We start from the raw sequence: 21,469 nt of genomic DNA, 5'->3' as shown, positions 1-21,469 counted from the left end.
TTCTCCAATGGTAGCTAATGCAGATGTGGGCGAGAGACTTACAACACACCTGTTTATATTCCTTTCACCATCTGTGTTTCACAGGGCACACATTAACATACAAAGATAAAAAGAACATTAAAATGAATACTAGGGAGGAAAAATGAATATGGCTGCTTGTCACTACTGTTCTATAATTAAACTGCAAAAGAATTCACGAAAAAAAAATGTGTATTTTCAATGCCCACAGGATTGAATTATATGGCATATTGTAGGCAAAAGTTATGTTGTCTTTATACCTGATAATTTGCAACTAATAACATAGTCAGTGCAGCCACAGTGAATGATTTTTATATACCAAGAGACTATGCAGTATTGTGCCATTTTCAATAGCATACCACAGTACCATTAGCATCCCTGGGACTGACAAGAAGGTTCTGTTGGTAAAGTTCTTGCCAGGCAAGTGTAAGGATCTGAGTTAGGTCCCCAAGATTCAATCAAAAGGTGGGTGCTAGGACATGAGCCTTCCAGTTCTGGGAAAGCAGAAACAGACAGATCCTTGGAACTAGCTGTCCACCCAATCTAGGGGAATCCAGAATCTGTGAGCTCCAGGTTCAGTGAGAGACCTTGCCTCAAAAATTAAGGTGGACAGTGATGGAGAAAGTGTGTTGATGTTGACTGCTGGACTCCACACTCATATCACACATTCATACTTATCAACAGTCATTAATGAACACATGCACAGCACACACACACACACACACACACACACACACTGTTAAAAATGAACCTGCTTTTTGAAACTCTTCCTGTAATCTATTGAGTGATATTTTTATAATTATTTGATAACATTATTGTCTTTTTCATGTGTTACAAAAGCAATCAGTGCAGAATAACGCTAATATTTTAGGCACCTTACATTAACAGAGGTGCCTTTGGTTGTTTTTAAGACATATAATACTTCAGGGAATAAAAGCATATACTGGCCTTTGTCACTACATAAACTTCCATAAACAAATCTTACTAAAACATGCTCTAGGTTCAGGCATTAATAGGGTTAATTTAAGGTAGGTCATCCTCCATGTAGTCTCTTCCAAGTTGCCAGCTGTTACTGTATTTGAATGCTGAGCATTTCTTCTCTCTAAACCATGGATATGTTCCCATTTTTTCTGTGAGGAAGAACCATCTTTAAATGATGGTTTATCCCATCATTGTGCTATCTCTCAAATACAATGGTTGGTTTTATTGCAGTGTTCTCTCCGTTACAAATTCTTCTTCAGCACCAAAAATGAGTTTTTGGCTTGGGCATGTGGATTCTTGAAAATTACATTTTAGGGGTGGATTCTACTGTATTGTCAACTGAAGCTATTGTAACTTAAAAGAAAAATATATACATTAAATAACTTAAGCAAATATATGTTTAAGCAGAATAAGCCAAGGGGCTTGGCATGTGTCTCAGTTGGTAAACTGACTGGCTACCATTTCCAAGGCCTTGAATTCTATGCCTCATTCTGTATAACTCACATATCTGTAACACCAAGACTTGGAAAGAAAGAGGCAAGACCAGTAATTCAATGTTTATAGTGGTTTTGAAAGCAATATAAGCTCATGAGTCCCTATCTGAAAATCAAATAAGCAAAATGCAACAGGGAAGCCAAAACATGAAAAAAAACAGTTACTAATTCATATTCATTTCTAGTATATAAGCATTGTCCACATCTCAACTGTGCAACCATTTGTATATATATGGCATTAATTTGAAATGCTGGTCACTTTGTCCCATTGTCCAAAAGTCTCAAAACTAAACTTTGTGCACAGTACAACTCTTCCAGAGATCTTTCCCAAAAGTCACAATAAATCATGCCATGCTGGTGGACACCTGTAACCTCAACACGCAGAAAGCTGGGGTAAAATGATCAACAGTCCCCAACCTGTGCCCTTAGTGAATAGTATATCAAAAAAAAAGAAAAATATCTAATCAGATATAATGTCACTCATACTTGAAAAAATGTAGGTGAAAATAAACTTTGTTACTTCCTATTTAATCATGACAACTCTTTTAATCCAGATCATTTATTAATCTCTGCAATGTTTTCTAAGCATAAGTGGAGAAGAAGCAATTTTAAAACATTGCTACTGTAAACCAAAGCTTAAAATTGTCTTAAAAAATATGACTCAGTAATACATACCAAAATTAAAGTAAGTCAAAATTACATATTTGACTAAAGATTTTGCTTTATAAGAGTTATCTTTCAGATTACATATAACATTATAAAAGATATGTGTATATGTAAAAGATATGTGCATCATATATATGATCTTTTGCATTTTTTAAAATCCTAGTACCTTTGATTAGGGAATGTATGTTCTGGGAAGATGATCTAAGCTGAATCTATCTATATCTTTCAACTGTGTCTAATATGTACATATTCCATCTTTCCTACTTTCTTGTGCCTAGTTATTTTGAATGTTACTCTACTACACAGGACATTTTACACAAGAATATATCATACACTATAAATATCCCTCCATTACTCCATATCCTCCCTGTCTCCTTCCCCTTTTCATAAGTCCCCTTGTTAGGTACATGATTTTATAAATGTACCTAAAATCTAGAAAACACAAATTGGGGAAAATATATTTGCCTTTCTAAGCCTTGTTCATTTCACTTAAATATTTATATGTCTTTAAGGTTGATAATGGCAATTTATCCCCATACTTATATTTCAAGCAAAGGTTCAGATAACCACAAGAATGACCATCAGTGGGTAATTTGATAAAAGCATCTCATACGGTTTCAGAATAAATACTAGGTGTTCATCTTTTTAAACAGGCAAGTTTATAAATACAAATGTGGTAACAAAACCAAGGTAAGACTCAGAATATGTTGTGCTGTTGTTGACTGCTGCAAACTCACACATAGAATGTTAGAGGCCCTTCAGAGTGTCTAATGTGTTGCATGTTGACACTACCTATTGTAGAACAAAAAGAACAACATGCCAAGCATGTGATCTGGGAATGTGGCTTGGAGATTGGCAGGCATTTACAATCAAGGCTATGCTGTTGAAAGCTTTTCCACAGCTCGGGTTTGTCGTGAGAAGGTACTACCTTAAGAGCTGGGGAGATCTCTCAGCCAGTAAAGTGCTTGCTTTGAAAGAAGGAGTATCTGAATATGATCCCCACCAACAGTGGTATGTGCTTATAATCCAGCATTGGGGAAGATGAGGCAGTATTCCCAGTGGGGCTCACTCGTGGATCAATCTGCTATAATTAATGAATTTCAGACCAATGAGGCCTTGTCTCAAAGAAAGTGGTGACTGTCCTGTGGTTGTCCTCTGACTACCACCTATGTAAATATAGATGTACACACACAAAAAAATAGACATATTCCTATTTTTAAGCTTAAAAAAACATTGCTTTAACTTCATAAACCGCACATCACCTCTTAAAATATAAACAAAATCAAACTCAAGGGAGATCACTTGAACCAGCACATGAGTTGAGGTGCGAGCATACAAATTCATCCAGGCACCATGGAGGAAGAAGCAGTCTGATTGGATGTGCTTCCTTATTATGGTTTGCTTTCGACCATACCACCAGCTCTCTGCCCTGCATGGGGCTTCCCACCCCACAAGGTAGGATAGAGTGAGCAGGATGGGATACAAGGCCAAACAACAATATGTCATATATAGCATTTGAATCTTCCATAGTAGCTGCAAATGGCCAGTTCTTAAGGGTACAATTTATGTCAAATGTGTGCATCATGATGTTAACAACCTAAAGCTTACCTGAAGTCTTCAGTCTATTGGAGATTCATGGATGCCATGAATCCATGTGGGCTGTGTGGGTTCTGAAATCTTACTGGATGGTTGAAGGGTCAACATATAAATTACTTAAAATGATTCTAATTGATCCATTGCATGAAGCTATCAGGAGAAATACATGCATTCAATGAATCACCAGACCAGTCCACAAGCACAGAAAAGTATGTGGGCTTACATCTGTAGAAGAAAGGAGTTGTGGTCTTGGAACGGTCACAAGTTTCACCACACTATTGGTGGCTCTCAATGTGCAGCTTGGGGAAGGTGTCTTATGTTCTCTGACTCTACCACTATTGGTCATAAACACAATGTTTGTAAAATTCATACCCAATTACCAATTTAGGAAGAGGAAAAGACTGATCAAATGGTAGGGCACATGTCATTTCAGTGTTTCTTATATTCTTGGCCCCAATACAATAATTCCTGCCTTGCTGTTTGCTTTCCCCTTGCTTGAAATGCTTTACTTTCATTGTCCTCAGAGCCAGAGCAAGGCACTTCTGCCAGAACCCGGGCGATTACATTTCTCACTTAGCACAACTGTGGGATCAGTTCCATTGATTGATTAACCCAGTTCCTGTACAGTCTCTTTCTCATATATGTTCAGTCCTTTCATACAATAAGAAGTTATACAGTGCCTAAGGAAATGAATAGGTTGGTGAAGCAATTTACTGTATGAATGAAACCACCTGAGTTTGAATCCCTAGCAAACAGAAAGACAGCCAAGTAGTTGCAATTGGTTCTGTCAAGTTGTCAATCAGCATTGACCACAACTTCCAACCAAAGTATGCAAACAGATTCTTACAAGTATAGTTCATACTTATATTAAACATTAGATGGTTGAAACTAAGACACAATGTCATGGTAATCATACCTGGAAACTTAAAATGCCAAGGATTGACAGTCTTGGTGTGGTGTCTCTACAACATAGAAGACAGAAAGATAAAGAACTGATATTCTGATATTTGTGGATGTCAACTCCAAAATCTCAAATTAGTTTTGCCTCATGGAGTCACAGCATAAAAGAAAGATTTAAAATGGGAAAGTCACACAGTGCTTATGAGGGCTGATGCCTATGGTGATGCCCCTCTCTTTCAACTCTTCTCTTCACATAGAACTGCTAATAAGCCATTTGTGTCCTTTCAGAGCAAAGTTCTATATCGATCCACCTTTGCTAACAAATATCAAAAACACCAGACCCACTGTCAAGGGTCAAGAAGGATTCTGAAACATCACACTGCACACAATTCTCAATCCACTGTTAAGAGAGTTTATCTAAGTTGTCAACTTGATGGGATGTGGAATCAACTACCAGCTGGGCACTAGCTCTTACCACTATCTCATTCCAGGCCAAAGTGGTGATCCTCAAACTGCTCTTGACTCTACTGTTCCTCAGATTCACTCAAACTGCTATGCTCTCCTCAGTGTGGCTAAAGACTACTGAGACTGACAACTGAAGACAATGTTCCTATCTTTTATACCTATCTAGTGCTGGGATTAAAGATATGGGCTCTGTTACTCTTTTAGACTGATCAATTTTGTGTACCCAGGGTAGCCTTAAACTCAGAGAGATCCATCTGCCTTTGTCTCCTGAATCCTGGGATTTAAATTGTATACAACCCCTGCCTTGCCTCTATAGCATGAGGCTGAATGTTTTCTGAATCTTCAGGTAAGCATTAATATATCATGAATAATATTTCATCACAATACCCTTTTGGCTAATATAAAATCTACTAACATAAGTAAGACCATATACAATAAGTACACAAAATATATAGAGGTGGTAACTTCACTATCTAGTCCATTTGCATTTGACAAATTCAGAGAAAGTATCCAGTCCATTAATTTGACAAATTCAGAGAAAATACTTCATTATCTATCCTATTTTAGTGAGTCCTTGTACCTAATTTACTTTCTATTCTACTTGGAATTATCAAATTATCTTGTAATGCCTCTCAAAATTTTACACTTCCCACCTCTTTGGTGAGTTTCTTTTCTGTGTCTTGAAAATGATAAAAACTATAACTATACTAACTGGTCTTCAATTCCATAAGAAACCTAAAAAGAAAATACTATTCACCAAGTAAGCAGGAAGTGTGACCAAGTGAGTTAAAAAAAAAAAAATGAGAGAAATTATATAAACCATTATTGTCTGGTCAGTCACTCAAGTTTCCTCTGCAATCTTGGGGCAACATCTTTAACCTATAGGCCAAGTATCTCTGATAGGCTTTTCTGTGAAGCAGGATTTTCTGAAAAGCTTGTCTTGGCAAGGTTTTGTGGTTACTCTCTTTTGTGTCTTATGTTCATTATGGACAACATACTATTAGCAGTCGAGGTAAGGGCATTTTCTCGCCCAGTGGCTTACCTTTGTTACAAGGAGAGTAAACTTCACGTGAGTTTCTTCAATGCCTATCATCTTCTCTTTAGTATATTGGTGCTACCAGGACAAGACATGACTCAAAAAAAAACTATGTTATTAAAACATTTTAAATGCCATATTCTGTAGATCTCAGAAGTGTTGTTATCAAACCTGTCTTTCTAAAATATATATCTCTGTTTGGCTTTGAAAACGTACCTAATATGACTACAAGTTCAATTGTAATAGTTGACTAATAACTAACCTATATTTTCTTATTTTACAGTTGGTAGTAATAACTTTCAAGCACTAGAAATTTGTATTACATTGATAAATGAGCTGTATAGAAACAATATCTTGAACAATACCTTAGAAATGTACATACAGTATACTTTAATCAATTCATTTCAAATTGTGTCAATATATACTATTTATATACAATATACAAAAGTCCAATCAAATGTAAAACATTTAAAACTAGTAGTTGCTTTTTAAGTGTAGATTCAATAATCTCTCTTATCTCATATCTATACATTTTAAAGTAGATTCAATAATCTACCTTTTTATCTTATTGTATCTATCTCCTCCCTTTATTCTTTTCAACAGTAGATTCAATAATCTGCCATTTTATCCTGTCATATTGGTATTCCTTTTTTTTTTTTTTTTCCCCCGAAACAAAAACCTTGAATCTAATGCCCTTTGTTCAAATTTCTTCCCAAGAGAAGCCAACATTTTAAAACCAATCTTTTTAAATGAATAACCAAAAACAATCCACCCTACCTTTTGGGAAAGTGGGCATCATGTTTTTAAAGTTACTTCCTACTGTCTGTGGGCAACAGCATCTTTAGGAGTTCCTGACAAGGAAAATTTGGGTTAACTGTCAACCTGCATCATTTTTGTTCAATCTCTGCAAAATGAGAAACTGCAGGGCTTGTTACAAGTCCTGGCTACAGTAGTCTGTGAGGCTGGACCATCTCAGCTGGCCTCCTTGAAATTTTTCTGAGCAAGTTGTAGTCCAAAGTAGATCTTTAGTTGGTATTGTTCAGCTTAATGGTGTTATCACAGTCCTAGTGAAATTGTCATATGTAGGGTTCCATTTTCTTTTTCTTTTTTGCTTATGTGTTTGTTTTGTTTTGTTTTGTTTTTTAAGACAGGGTTTCTCTGCATTATCTGTCCTAGATATTCTGAAACTCACTTTGTAGACTAGGCTGGCTTCAAATTCATTGAGAGCTGACTGTCTCTGCCTCCCAAGTACTGGAATTAATGGCCTGGGTGACCTCCACCTAGCTTGGATTCAATCTTGTTTTTGGAGACTTCAAAGATTGCATTAGGTCAGATTATTACATTTTTTTTTTTTTTTGGTAATTTTTTCTAGGTAGTTCTCCCTTCTTCTTTGGATGAATATTTGTTCAAAGGTCATACATTCCTCACAATTTTTGTTTTCATTTTCCTGAAAAGAAAAAAATTCCCCAACTCTAACTTTTGGGAGGATCCTAATCTAATCCTTATCAATTTTGATCAATGTTTCTCCTAAATTTTTTATTTTATCTTGTAAAGTTTTTCTATCATCCATAATATATTTTCTTTCACTGGGCAAAAAGATATTTTGTTGTTATAGGAAAGAGTTTCATCTACAATAAAAGGAAAGGATTGTATAAAATTTGGCATATGACTTTCAAGTGGTCCCTTTATTTCCTGAAGATGAAGAATTACCTTGATAACATTTTCTTGACCTACATTCCTTAGTCCAAAATGTTTCTTTGCCTCACCTTCTATATAATCCGAAAGGGAGGGACATTCAATTTGGGTTATACTTAGAAAGGGGGTTGTTTCCAGAAACGCCTTGTCTATAATTCCATTTCAGATGACCTTGTCTCCCACAATTAAAATATTTGACAATTCAATTTTTCTTTAAACCTCTTGAGATTACCTCTCCTATCCATCATCAAGGTCATGAGTTTCAATACTAATTGTATCGTGGATGCAATCCTCTAAAGGTGCTGATCTTGATTTTAAAGACCTAATTATCCTTTGGGCATTAACAATTTAAAAACCATTGTTTTAGTTGTTATTTTTCTATCTTTCTGTGTCTGATACCATTCTATTTACTGCTAGTGATAGTCTTAGTACAAAATCTGTGAATGCTTCCTTTGGGCCCTGTATAACTTTCATAAATGATTCAATTTTCTTTCCTGCTTTTCCAATTCTGTCCCAAGTATTGAAAGCTGTTGTAAGGTGTAAACCCAAGAGGTAATCATCATATTCACCTTGCCTTTCATGCTACAAAGTAACCCAAGGGGTATTCAAAGGAATGACATCTGGCAGATGGATGTGTTTCAATTTGTAGAATTTGGAAAATTAAAACATTTACACCGCACCATTGATACCTATTCAGGATTTCAATGGGCAGCTTCTTTCAGTTCTGAAAAGGCTGATGAGTAATCACACATTAGTTGGAATTTATGGTTATTATGGGAATACCTCTACAAATTAAAACTGACAATGATCCAGAATATGTCTCTAGCAATATCAAACAATTTATTTTCTTATTATAATATAAATCATAATACAAGTATACCACACAACCCTACAGGGAAGTTATAGAAAGATCAAATCAAACTCTAAAGAAAACATTAAATAAACAGTAGGAGCTAATAAAGACCCCAGAAATAGATTGCATAATGCTTTATTAACTTTGAATTTTCTTAATGCTAATTAGAAAGAAATGACAGCTTTGAAATGACATTGGATAATAGAAATATTTTAAAGATGTGCTGCTCTCAGAATGGAAACCAGGATATGTGTTACATAAAGGAAGGTATTTTGTGCCCCCCCCATAGGAGAAGAACAGATGTGGATATCATCAAAACTGATAAAACTTAGATTTCAACCAGAGACACCTCTTGAATAGAAGAGGTTGTAGTTAATCCAACAGAGTAGCCATTAAATCTAAGCTAACTTTAAAACTAACAAATGCTTTTTATTTGATCAAATATAACTTGCCATAAGAGAACATCCCCAAAATTACTGTTAACGGTGGGATTTGTTTTTGTTTTTCAGCAGAATGAAAACATCCAACTAAAGAAACTGAAGGCTATTGGACAAATGTGACACCTAAAGAAAAATAAAAAATCATCCAGAAAAAAAGTTCTCAATGAAAATAGTAAACTGGCCTATTAGCATATCACATCTCCAACAGGATAAAATTTCATAAATCTTCTCACTTGTTTCTACTTTTTCTCTACAGACATATAATACAGATAGCCTTGTTGTAGTTCCAGCCCAATAAAAAATTAAAGTTCGCTTTGGAGTTGTAGTGTGGCTCTCTCCTTCTCTAAACCTAATCATGTTTGTTAAATTAAAATCTAAAATCTCATGTCAGAAGAGCCACCTTTACAGGACAGAAGAAGGACAAAAAATAAGGAATGTTGTATTACCACTAATCTCATAACCCTTTGGTTTTGTTTTGACTCTTTCACAGTATTTCTTAACGTTCAATATTATCTCAAAATCTCCAAAAGGATGATGGGGACCCACAGTGACAATTCTACCAGGATGATGATAATACTACTAAGCTGAAAAATACCAACCAAAGATAAGCTTTGAACTACTCAGGACAATTTTGAGGTGGCTAGCTGAGATGATCCAGTCTCACAGCCTACTCTAGCCAGGACTTCAGACAAGCCCTGCACTTTCCCATTACATAGAGTGTAGACAACAAATGATAAAACTACCTCTCCTTGGACTTGAAAATTAACCAAAATTTTCATTTTCAGGGGTCTCTAAAGGTGTCATATACAGACAGCAAGAAATACATTTAAGAATATGATGCCCATATTCCCAAGAGTTGGGGTAGCTGGCTTTTGGTAATTCAATGGGTTATGGATATTTGTCAATGTTAACGGGGGTTGGTTAAAAGTGGTTATTGGTAAAGGTCAGTAAAGAAGTTCAAAAGAGAAGATTAGATTCAGAGTTCTTGTTTTGAAAAGAAAAAGAGGGATGCAGATATGATATGATATAAACATAGATTATTAAATCTACTCTAAAAAGTAACAAATGCACTCTAAACACTCTCTCCTCCCATCCCCCCCCACCCCAATTCCATATGTAGGGGAATGCCATCCAGTTGGGGTCATGTAGATCTGACAGGTCCTATGAAGTAGGGACTAGGGCTTCTTTCCTGTCTCTAGATTAAGGCAGTTATCCCTCCATGGGGGATATGTTCGCAAAGTCCTTTTGTGCACCAGGGATACATCCTGGCTCCACTGTCTGAGGTCTCTTAGACTGCTCAGTCCTTCTGGCTGAGACCCATAATCAGGGGGGCCTGAGTAAGTCCTATGCTGGCTTCCCAGCTATCAGTCTAGTGGCCGTTAGCTCCTCCTTGTTCAGGTAAGCTGTCTATATGTGCTTCTGCCTCATGGTCTTGTCCTCTCTATCTGCTTCTGGGTTCTACTTCGACTCAGTGTTTATGTATGGGTGTTTGCTCCTGTTTCCAACAGGCATTAGTTGAGGGCTCCATGGAGAAGTTAGTTGTTGATCTCACTCTCTGGGAAGGGCATGGTAAAAGGGAGGGAAGGAGGGAGGGAGGGAAGGAGGGAAGGAGGGCTGGGGGGAGGGAAGGAGGGAGGGAGGGAGGGAGAGGGAACTGGGATCGACATGTAAAATAATAAATTAAATTAAAAAAAATGCTTTGACTCCAAAATTTAAGTTGAAGGACAAGTTACTGGGGAAAAGATTTCTATTTTTGTTTCCACAGAAAATTAAAAGATGTGGATTCCTTCCAGACTAATGTGGTTTGATCACGCCAGACCGCCTGAAACAGAGTACAAGCTGATCCTACATTCAAAACAGCTGGACAAAACAGCCCTACAGACTATAGCCAGGATATCTGAATCTTCTTCGAATCCCCCCAGGACAGCGCCCCTTACCAGCAGGAAGTAGTTTGGAAAGAACGATGCCCAAATTCCCAAATATTGTGTATGTTTGTTTTCATTTAATTGGAGTTTGTTATATAAAATTAAATAAAATAAAATAAATAATAAAAAAAAAAGCTAATGGCTTTTTAGAAAAGAAAAGAAAAAAAAAAAAAAAAAAAAAAAAAAGAACGCACACACACTCTTTTAAATACCCGACTACACCCTAGGTAAATCCCCATCAGAAAAAAAAAAAAAGTAACAAATGGGGTTATAGGAAATGAATAAATAGATTATTGAATCTATTTTTAAATCAAATAAGTAAATGCTAGTTTTAACTATTTTACATTAGCTTGGATATATATATATATATATATATATATATATATATATAAACAAAGTTGGGATTATTTTTGTTAGAACATAATGTATACATTTCTAATTTTTCTCAAGGCACTATACCTTTTATAGTACAACAATGTAAAGCAAAATTTTGGTACTTAAAGTCATTCTTACCAACTACTTAAGATAATAAGGAAATGCAGCTTAGCAATTAGTCACCTACTACATTAAAACCTGTAGTCATATTAGCTATGTTTTTTAGGTCAAAGAGATATATTTTAAATAGACTGGCTATCTTCAAACACTTCAGAGGTCTAGAGACTATAGCTTATAAAATGTTTTAATAATGTAGGTTCTTTTTGTTTTAATATGACCATGAGATATGGCTGCTTCTGGAAGCCCCAATCTACTTCATAGTGTATGATGGTCATCAAGGAAACTCCACACAACTTTTGTGGCAAAAGTTAGCCACTAGGCAATAAAATGGTCTTGCTTCAACTGCTGGCAATATACTATCCAAATTGGATAAGTAGGACATAAAAAAAGGACTGCCTAACTTTGCTGAGACAAGGTAGGACAGCCTGTCTGAATATTCTGTTTCACAGAAAAGTCTGTCAGATATTTGAGGTCTGTAGGTTAAAGATGGATTGACAAACCTTTCAGAGAAACTTTAGGAAACTCCGTAGGCAGCCACCTGTTTTCTGTTTTTTTTCTCACTTTTTTTTTCAGTTGCTTGTTTGTACTTCCTACTTACTCAAGTAATATTATTTCCTTCTTGGGTATCTGATGGAGTTGAAGCCTATATAGTTATACTTTTCCTTGTTATCAGATTCAGATAAGAAACTCACTAAAGAGGTGTAATGCGTACAAGGTCGAGAAACATAAATAGGTAATTTCAAGCTGGTAATGAAAATTACGATAGAAAGTAAATTAAATACATTCTTTTGAACTCACTGAGATAGGATAGATATGGAATATTTTCTTTGAATGTGTCATTGCTATTGTCTAGATGTTGTTTTATTTGTTGCATATATATATATATTGTATATGGTTACTCTATTTATTGTATATAGTTTTTCTGGTATTATTTATACATTTTTATTTTTAGTCAGAAAAAAGGGGGAAATTTGTGATATCTTGTTTGCACTCTAACAAATAAAGATTGTCTGAAGGTCAAAAGGCGGAGCTAGCTACTAGTTAACCATAGAGGTCTGGAGGTCTATACACATAGACAGGAAGTGATATGGCTGGGAAGAGAGAGGAATATAAGGTGTGAAGACACAGGACCTGGCTGTCTCTCTTTTATGCTGAGAAGTTGGTGAGGTAAAGTATGGCTGTGGTTGGCCCCTTTGTCTCTCTGATCTTTTTGCATTTACTGCTATATTTGATTCTGCAGTTTTATTATTAAGGCCAACTAGACCTCATTCTATAAGAAACAACCTAGGATTCTTCTGGTCTTGTAGAACCTTAATTTTGTTTCTACACCTTGAGTTTGTTTTCCATTTGTACTGAGTGGTTTTGTCAGAAATTAATCATGTTGTATTTTTGTTCTTAATTAAGAATCAGACTCTGCAACCAGATAAGAATTATATGAATAGAAGTTTTACACAATGGATGAACTCCTTTCAAGGTAGACAATGTAAACATTATGACACTTTGGAGCTCTATGTTTACTTTGGAGCTTCTCTGGTTATGGGTCCTAGAAAATAAGGTATTAAGAAAGAACTTGATTTCTCAGAAATCTGGCACTAGGAAATATCCAGAGATCTACAAGGATAACCCCAAATAAAAATCTAATCAATAGTGGAGAGGCTACCTTAAATGCCCTTGCCCTATAATGACATTGAAGACTAACTTAAATGCCATCCTAGACACTTCATCCAGTAGCTGATGGAAACAGAAGCAGACACCCACAGCTAAGCACTGAGCCATACTCCTTGGATCCAGTTTTAGAGAGGGAGGATTGATGAGCAAAGAGGTCAAGACCATACTGGAGAAACCCACCTGACCTAATGAGAGCACATGGATGTCAGCCATAAAGCTTGGGAACCATCATGGGACCAAACCAAGCCCTCTGAATGTGGGTGCCCGTTAGGAAGCCTGGGAAGTCTATGGGACCTCTGACAGTAGAACCAGTGCTTTTTCCCTAGTGCACAAATGGAATTGGGGAACACAGCCCCCAAGAAGGGGTACTCTCTCCACCCAGATACAAGGAGTGCCGAGGCCCTCCCCCAAATGATGTGACAAACTTTGATGATCCCATCTGGAAGGCCTCATAATCCTTGGTGATTGGATGTGGTGTGGGATGGGGAACATGGGAGGATGGGAGTGAAAGGGGACTGGGATTAATATGTAAAACATGATTGTTTCTAAACTAAAAATGTAAAATAAGAAAGGACTTGAGGTTCTAAGTGGTTTCGTGTGATGAGATGTATGTGTGTCCACATGTAGCTGTATTGTGCATGTGTAACTTGTATGTTCATTTCCATGTGTACGTACTGCATGTGGAGCTCAGGGGTTTGTGTTATTTTTTTCTTTTATGTTCTATGCCTTTCATTTTATTATTTTATCATTATAGCTGTTTTTAGATTTATTTTTGGTTTTAGTTTATGTCCTTGACTGTTTAGCCTGAATGTATGTTTGTGCTCTACCAATGCCCCCTTGAGGACAAAGGAATTCATCAGATATTTACACACAGCATTAAGTGGCCAAGTGCACCAAGTACTCTTAATAAATGAGCCATTGTCCCTGCTCCAACTTTGAGTTTTGAGACTGAGTCTGTCACTGAACTTTGAGCTTATCCACTCTGTAATTGCTAGCTGGCCAGCAAGCTCCATGGCTTTTCCTGTCTGCATCTCCCCAGTGCTAGGAGTACAAGTGAAGATGACAATATTGAGTGCTTCTACACAGATTTGGGAGATTTCTACTTGGGCCTCCAAGCTTGTGTGTCAATTACTTTAATCCATAGCTCCAAAACTCTTCTTCACCCAGTAGTTTTACTGGTATTCTTTGCCCATTTCCAGCCCTATAATTATCAATACTTTATTAATTGCTTTGTGCCTCTGACTTCCATGACACCTCAAGGTCCATTCTGGGAAGCCCTGTGGTTCTCTTTAGCATTTTACTCTGCAAAGCTGATTTCATATGGCCTACATTTGAAAACTTGTTCCAAAATTGTTACACGTTCTATTCTAATATTCTATATTAACTTTCATATTTCTTGCTCTTTTGATGCATTACAGTGGCTTGTCAGAAAAGGATGTATATCAATACATATAGCTAATTTACATGTTACTAAATACCCTTTATTCATGCTAACTTTTAACACAGATTATTTCCTAAAATATTACCATTTTTGATGACAGACAAATATTGAAAGATTAGGACAACATATGCTAGCTTATTTTGTCTTTGTTTTTTTTCAAAACAGTAATTTTTAAAATGTGGGCAAACATAAATGTGGCATTCAGGGCTGTGGGTTATATTTAAATATATGAAATGCTACTTGAATGAAATTCTAGTCAAATCTTTTTGTGTCCTTTATAAAGAGTCAAAGAAGATAAGAAATTAATAAATAAGAGCAAGCTCATGATTGAGTAGCATTAGAACTATTTCTACTCATGATAATAGGGATAAATGTTGCATTTTATTCTTAAATTGATTGAAGATTATTGTTATAAACATTATCATTTATAAAAGCCATAAAGTGTAGCAGCAAGGTAGCTGAGTGGATAATGCACTGAATGAAACAATTTTCATGACCTGAGTTTCACCCATGGCATCTACACGCTGGAAGGAGAGAACCCATTCCTTCAAACTATTCTTGACTTCCACTTTCACAAGAAGGCATGAATGTGTGTGAACACATAGACACACACTAACACTCAAACAAATAAATAAATATTTCAAATGAGCCTAGAGACTTTTATATTGGTTAATTTCCCAGGCAAATTAATAACATAATTCTAGAACAAGTAAAGCCAATATAGTTGCAGATAGCATTCTGTCTGTTGGAGAATATGGATCCTAGCATTTCATGTAATAGAGAATGGGATGTTAATATCTTAAGAAGGCAATAACAACATTTTAGACTGACTAGGAAATGTATTGTGAATCAAGTTTTACTGTTTTAAATTATGCTAATATTTTTGTTAATAATCGTTAATGCTGTAAATGTAATATGAATTTCCAATATGAAGTTGTATTGCTCAATCTAACAGAATAAATAGTAATTCATGTGTTGTGTTTACTAAGTGTTGAGAAAAAATCTGACATTCAGAAAAGAGCCACAAACACAAAACACTTAACACAATACTTGTCACAGAGTAAATGTTCTGTGTCTGTTTAAAATAATACTGGGTCCTGGAGAGATGGGTCCATAGCCATTGCAGAGGTGCCAAGTTTAGTTTCTAGAATCCATGTGAGGCAGATCATAAATGCCTATGACATCCAATGTCCTCTGCAGGCTACTATGGGCATTTTCATTCATTCATTCATTCATTCATTCATTCATACAGACACATACACACCAAATGAATACAAACATAAATACATATTTCTAAATCCTATTCCCTCTACCTCTTTCTATCAAATCCCTCCTTTCTCTCTCAGGGAGTCTTCTCATATATGCACCAATTGGTCCTGAATAGATACTTGGAAAGGACTTTCTGCAATTTTCCAATGGCCTTGCTCTCTGCTTGTCTATCTTCATGGACATTCCACTCTATAAAATCTAGAGTCAGATGTATCTCCTGACTTCTGGGATCTGTTTCCTCTCCTGTGTCTTCTCATCTTAACACATTCTAGAGCATACTTCCCTTAAACGCTGCAGACACTGTCCTAAAGTTTTGATTTGGGACAGTGATAAACTTGAAAGGATTTGATTACCATGAATCAGTGTGCACTGGTCTATATTGGACAGTGTCCTGAAAATATTGTTTCATTTATTTTTTTCTAATATTTCATGTGTGTTACTCCATCTCAGCTAAAAAATAAAATATTCCAACAAAAGGTATACTCAAATGCATACTTGTGTTTGTATTTTTTCACACATTTATCGTTTTATTTAGTTTGATGAATTTTTTTGAGGAAATCCATGACACAAAGGATCTGCAGGGCCTGTTGCTCTCTACCAATACAAGATTAGTATTCTGGTATATTCTCCTTAGGACCATACAGGTGAGATGATGAAGGTCAAATTCCTATGTGAATATGTAGCATGCCTATTGCACATTGCAATGGTTCAAGAAATATGTTGAAGGCAAATTAAAGAAATGACAGGCTTAAAGATGCTAACTTAGCAGTAGTTCCAAAGTCTTTACAGTGAGAGGATGAGAGTGAAGAAACGCTGGAAGATAAGAGTGATGAGGATGGTAATAACACAGGCTGATTGTGACTAAAGATGATGGTAGGAGAGGGTAACTGAGAGTGCAGGTGAGTGTGAGAAAATTGTATTGTGACATGGGATGATCATGCAAAAACACAGATGCCAAAACAAAACCTGTGAAGTGACTAGTTGCCTTAGTGTTCTATTGCTGTGAAGAATAACCATAACCACAGCAGCTCTTATAACGAAAGCATTTAATTGGGGCTTGCCTAATAGTTTCAGATGGTTAGTGCCTTGTCATCCTGTTGGGAAGCATGTTGGCACATAGGTGGACATAATGCTGGAGAGGTAGCTTAGGAATTTTATATCAGGGTCTGCAGGCAGCTGGAAGAGAGGGCCATGGCACCTTGCTTGGACTTTTGAAAGCCCAGTCCCCACTCCCAGTGACATCTTTCTTCCATTAAAGCCACACTTACTCCCACAATTAGTGCCACTTCCTAAGCATTCACGTCTACAAGATAAAGGAAGCCATCATTCTTTCCACCACCATACCATTTATTCCAAGGTGTGCAGCAACCAAAACCATCAATACGAAGATAGGTCTGAGAAGCAGCAGCTACCCGAATGGCACCTTTTGTAGGGTATGCACTGGTCCAAGGATACCTTGTCAAAAAAATGTACAGGGAACAGAGAATTCATGGTATCAAATGAGACATGTCAAATTTTCTCTTCCAGGGAAATAGAATCAAAAGCATAGAAGCCAAGACTTAGCATCAGGTAGAGTTGATGTGAGGCAGTGGTACCCACGTTGGCACAATGACACTGCATTGTAGCAGGAACAAATAAACCTCTGTGTAGACAGAAAAGCAATTGAAGAGCAGACTGTGGGAGTACCAGATGCTGCCTAATTACATCTGCCTGAGTGGTAGCTCAAAGTGTTTTCTATATAGTTAAAATTCTTCACTGCTCTGTGTATCTTCTAATAAGTATAATAAAACCCCAATGATCATGATCATGTACTTATTTCCCTTGCAGTATTTATGAGTTTATTGCCTACATTCTCTCTTTATTCTCTCAGATGCTGAAGTTGACCTTGTTCTACTGCTCAGTGTCTGGTCCATAATAATAAATATTGTTCCTACAATGTTCTTTATTTGTCTTTCCTCTACTCTTATCTCTTCCTAGTCCTTTACCACAATGGACATGTCTAAGGTCTGTGGAGAAATTCATAAGAAGTAAAATAAAATAAAATTTGAGTTAGGTATTTATTTGTTTGTATTTTTATCTGTATGTGTGAGTGGATGTTTCTGTTCATATTGGAAACACTTTAAATCAAGTGTTTTCACAGTAGCTCTCCACCTTAGTGTTTAATATATGAACTTTCACTGTGCCTGGGCAACACTGGTTCAGAGAGCCTTGATGACAAGGAAGCCCCAGGGATGCTCCTGTTCTGACCTTTCTGAGCACTGTGATGGCAGATCTACATTGCCATGTCTGGATCCTTAAAAAGGGGCTGGGGATCCAAATGCAAATTCTCATAAGTTCACAGCAAACACTTTGTTTCCACTGAGTTACTGCCCAAGCTTTGATTTTATTTTTAATTTACATGTAAGATATTGACCAGATGATATCTACTCTTTCTTGTTCTCATCTGTCAAGGTATCTAAGAAATGTTAGTAAATTTAGCTTATTCCTTCTTTACAATACATAATAATCTATAGTAATTATTGTTCTGGCCACATATTAATTATACAACCCCCTCAGGGCTGTTTCTTTAGCCATCTTCAGCCACAAACAATGATTTAATAAATACCTTCTTTCCAGTGTCTTTATAAACTTCACACACATAATTGGGATTTATTTTCAGAAATGAAATTGTTGGGTCACAGGTTATGAGCATAATTAACCACATGTGCTAGAGAAAGATGACACTGAATTTCTCTTCTACCAGCATTAGACAAATGTGCCCAGTGACCTCTCCTTCACAGGCCCTGGACCTTGCCCACTTTCACTCTCCTGATTATAGTAATGTGGCACCTTTTTTAAATACTGCACATTTCTCTCAATTCTTACTGCACCTAAAAAGAAAGGGAGGGATGGAAGGAAGGAGGGTGAAGGAAGGGAGGGAGAAGGGGTTACTAAAACAATGATGCAGGGTTAAGAGTTCTTCCTGTTCTTTCAGGGGACCTGGGATTGATTCATGCCCTCACATGGAGGCTCACAATTTGTAAGTCTAGTTCTGGGGGCTTTGATAGCCTTTTCATAGCCACTGAACATATGTACTTCATGGTTATACACGGATACAACATGCTCATATATTAAAAAAAATTAAAAGTTTTTTAAAAATATGTGCTAAAAAGTATTAAATAATAGAGGAAGGGAGGGAAGGATGGAATAAATACAAAAACTGTTCATATGCCTGTTATTATCCTTTTTAGAACTACCATTTAGATATGTTTTAATGAGTTTTTGTTTTCTGTTTGTTTTTGTAGTTATAGAGAATCTTATTAAAGCTTTAATTTCGTAACCTCGTTTTAGAGTTCTTAGCTATCATTCAATGGCAGATATGGTGGATTTCTTCCTGTACGGTAATTTTCTAGATTATTTTCTTAATACAAGATTGCACACACATGCTTGAAGATCTGTTGGACCGACTTCTTGCCTACAAAAGGCCCATGTTGTCTGGTAGTTTCTCTCCTCTATTTTATTGTTATTTAAGTGATAGTATTCCACTAAGGCAATATATTTTTATTATTGAAGGTCTGCATGTCTATTATTTAAGGTTTTCTATAGGAAATAAGCTGATAGAATGAAGTATATTAATATAAAGGAGATGTATTAGAGTAATTTGAAGACTAGTCCAGCAAGTGCTACAATGGTGTCTCCAACCAAATAGTCCAAGAATTCAGTCGTTCCACCCACAGGAATGGAAGTCTTGTTTGATCTTTAGTAGATAGGAGAATTCTGAAGACATGGACTCTGATACTAGTAAGTAATGAAATTTCCAGAAGAAATGAGGGCAAAGAGCAAGTGTGTCTTTCTCACATGTCCTTTATACAGGCTGAAACAAAAAGGAGCGGCCCAGATTTATGATGAATCTTCTCACAACATCAAGGGATTTGGATTTAAGGTGAACAATTCCTCCCCCAATGATCCATTTAACTTAAAATCCCTCATATGTATACCAGGAGCTTGGGTTAATTACAAAGGTAGTCAGGTTGACAACCAAGAATAACCATCACAGTATGTCTCAGTTGGAAGAGCCTCCCTTTTACTCTATTGCAAATGCCTTGGTAGGAGCTGAAGAAATGACTTCTCCAAAGGGCGTGAATTTAATTCCAATGAAAAAACTGAAAATGGTCAGTAACTTAAGATCCAGTCTATCTGATATCCTCTTTGACCTCCTCAGGCATTCTGACACATGTTCATATACACATAAAGCACACAGACATTTACAAATAAAATATAATAATGAACTATGTCCTAGGACTGGAAACCTATTTTGTTCTTTCCCTAGTCTATCCATTTGGGAGAAAGATAAATCATAGTAAAATGACACAGAGGCCACATGTTTTTATGAAATGCAGAGAAGCGTGGTTTGCCAGTCCTTTATATAGGACTTAGCTACGATGGCCTTTCTATGCTATGTTAGGAGCATCACATTCCTTTAGCCTTTAATCATTAGCAGGTGACACCTCAGATTGACACACTGCAGCACTGTGATGCACACTCTGCAGTCTATCAGTCTGCCTCAATGAATGAATGAATAAATAATCCCCCATTTTACATTCAAATCACTTACATCTGATCCCAAATCATATATTTAGCACACTGTGTCATGATAGTCTCACATTAACTCAGTATTTTATTTACTATCTTATTAATAGGTAATATAAGGAAAGTCCTATTCATATTTAAGGGAAAAGCATAGGTATTATACAATGCTAGAGAATCTGACAGAATATACTGAGGAGACTTCAGAAACATTTCAAGAACCCACAAATATATAATGATGATATACCACTTCTTCCATGCTTGGAAATTCATCCTGAACCAAATGTAAGGGTATTTTTTTTACAATATGAAATTGGAGCTTTATGATTCAGAGCCTTAGAATTAATGTTCCAGGAATGTCACCTGTGTGTGCATTTAACATTCCTTCCATTAATTTCTGATTTCTCACAGCAGAGACTTGTTACATATATCTTCCTCCTTGCTGAGTTTAGAATCAAGCACTTATTTTGTTGTTGTTTTGTTCTGTTTTTGAATTGGGAGTTTTGTTTTGTTTATAATCCTAATGTTTAAATTGGTCAGCTATACTGCCTGAGTTAAAAGACTAATAACGTAGGTGCTGGGGAGACAGAGCTGTGTTTAAAATGCTTGCTGTGCAAGGATGAGAAGCTGTTTTCAGAACCCCAGAACCCACATGAAAAGGTCATTTATAGAGGTATGTACCTGAAACCCCAATGATAGATTGATAGAGACAGGAGCTCACTGGCTAGATAAGCATAGCTGAATTTGGGAGCTCCACGTTCAGTTTGAAACTCTGTCCAAAAAATCAGATGGAGAACAAATGGAAGAGGACATGTGGTGCTTGGCTTCTTTTTCCCATACTCTTGTGCACAGGTCAGATTATTCATACACACATGTGCACATAGGCATAAGAATACACCAAAGGAATAGTAAAAGAAAGAGAAGAAGAGGGAGAAAGAGGGAGGAAGAGAAGGAAAGGGGG

General features: G+C 36.4%; 1 pseudogene; it reads left to right on the top strand.

The window, feature by feature from the left end:
- Window positions 1-4,143, top strand: part of LOC127214720 (60S ribosomal protein L15-like) — a 42,925-nt pseudogene extending 38,782 nt beyond the window's left edge.
- Window positions 4,144-21,469: the final 17,326 nt, after the last annotated feature.

The sequence above is a fragment of the Phodopus roborovskii genome, unplaced genomic scaffold (genome assembly GCF_943737965.1).
Source record: "Phodopus roborovskii unplaced genomic scaffold, PHOROB, whole genome shotgun sequence".
NCBI classification, from domain to species: domain Eukaryota; kingdom Metazoa; phylum Chordata; class Mammalia; order Rodentia; family Cricetidae; genus Phodopus; species Phodopus roborovskii.
This window is presented reverse-complemented; position numbering and strand designations above follow the sequence as displayed.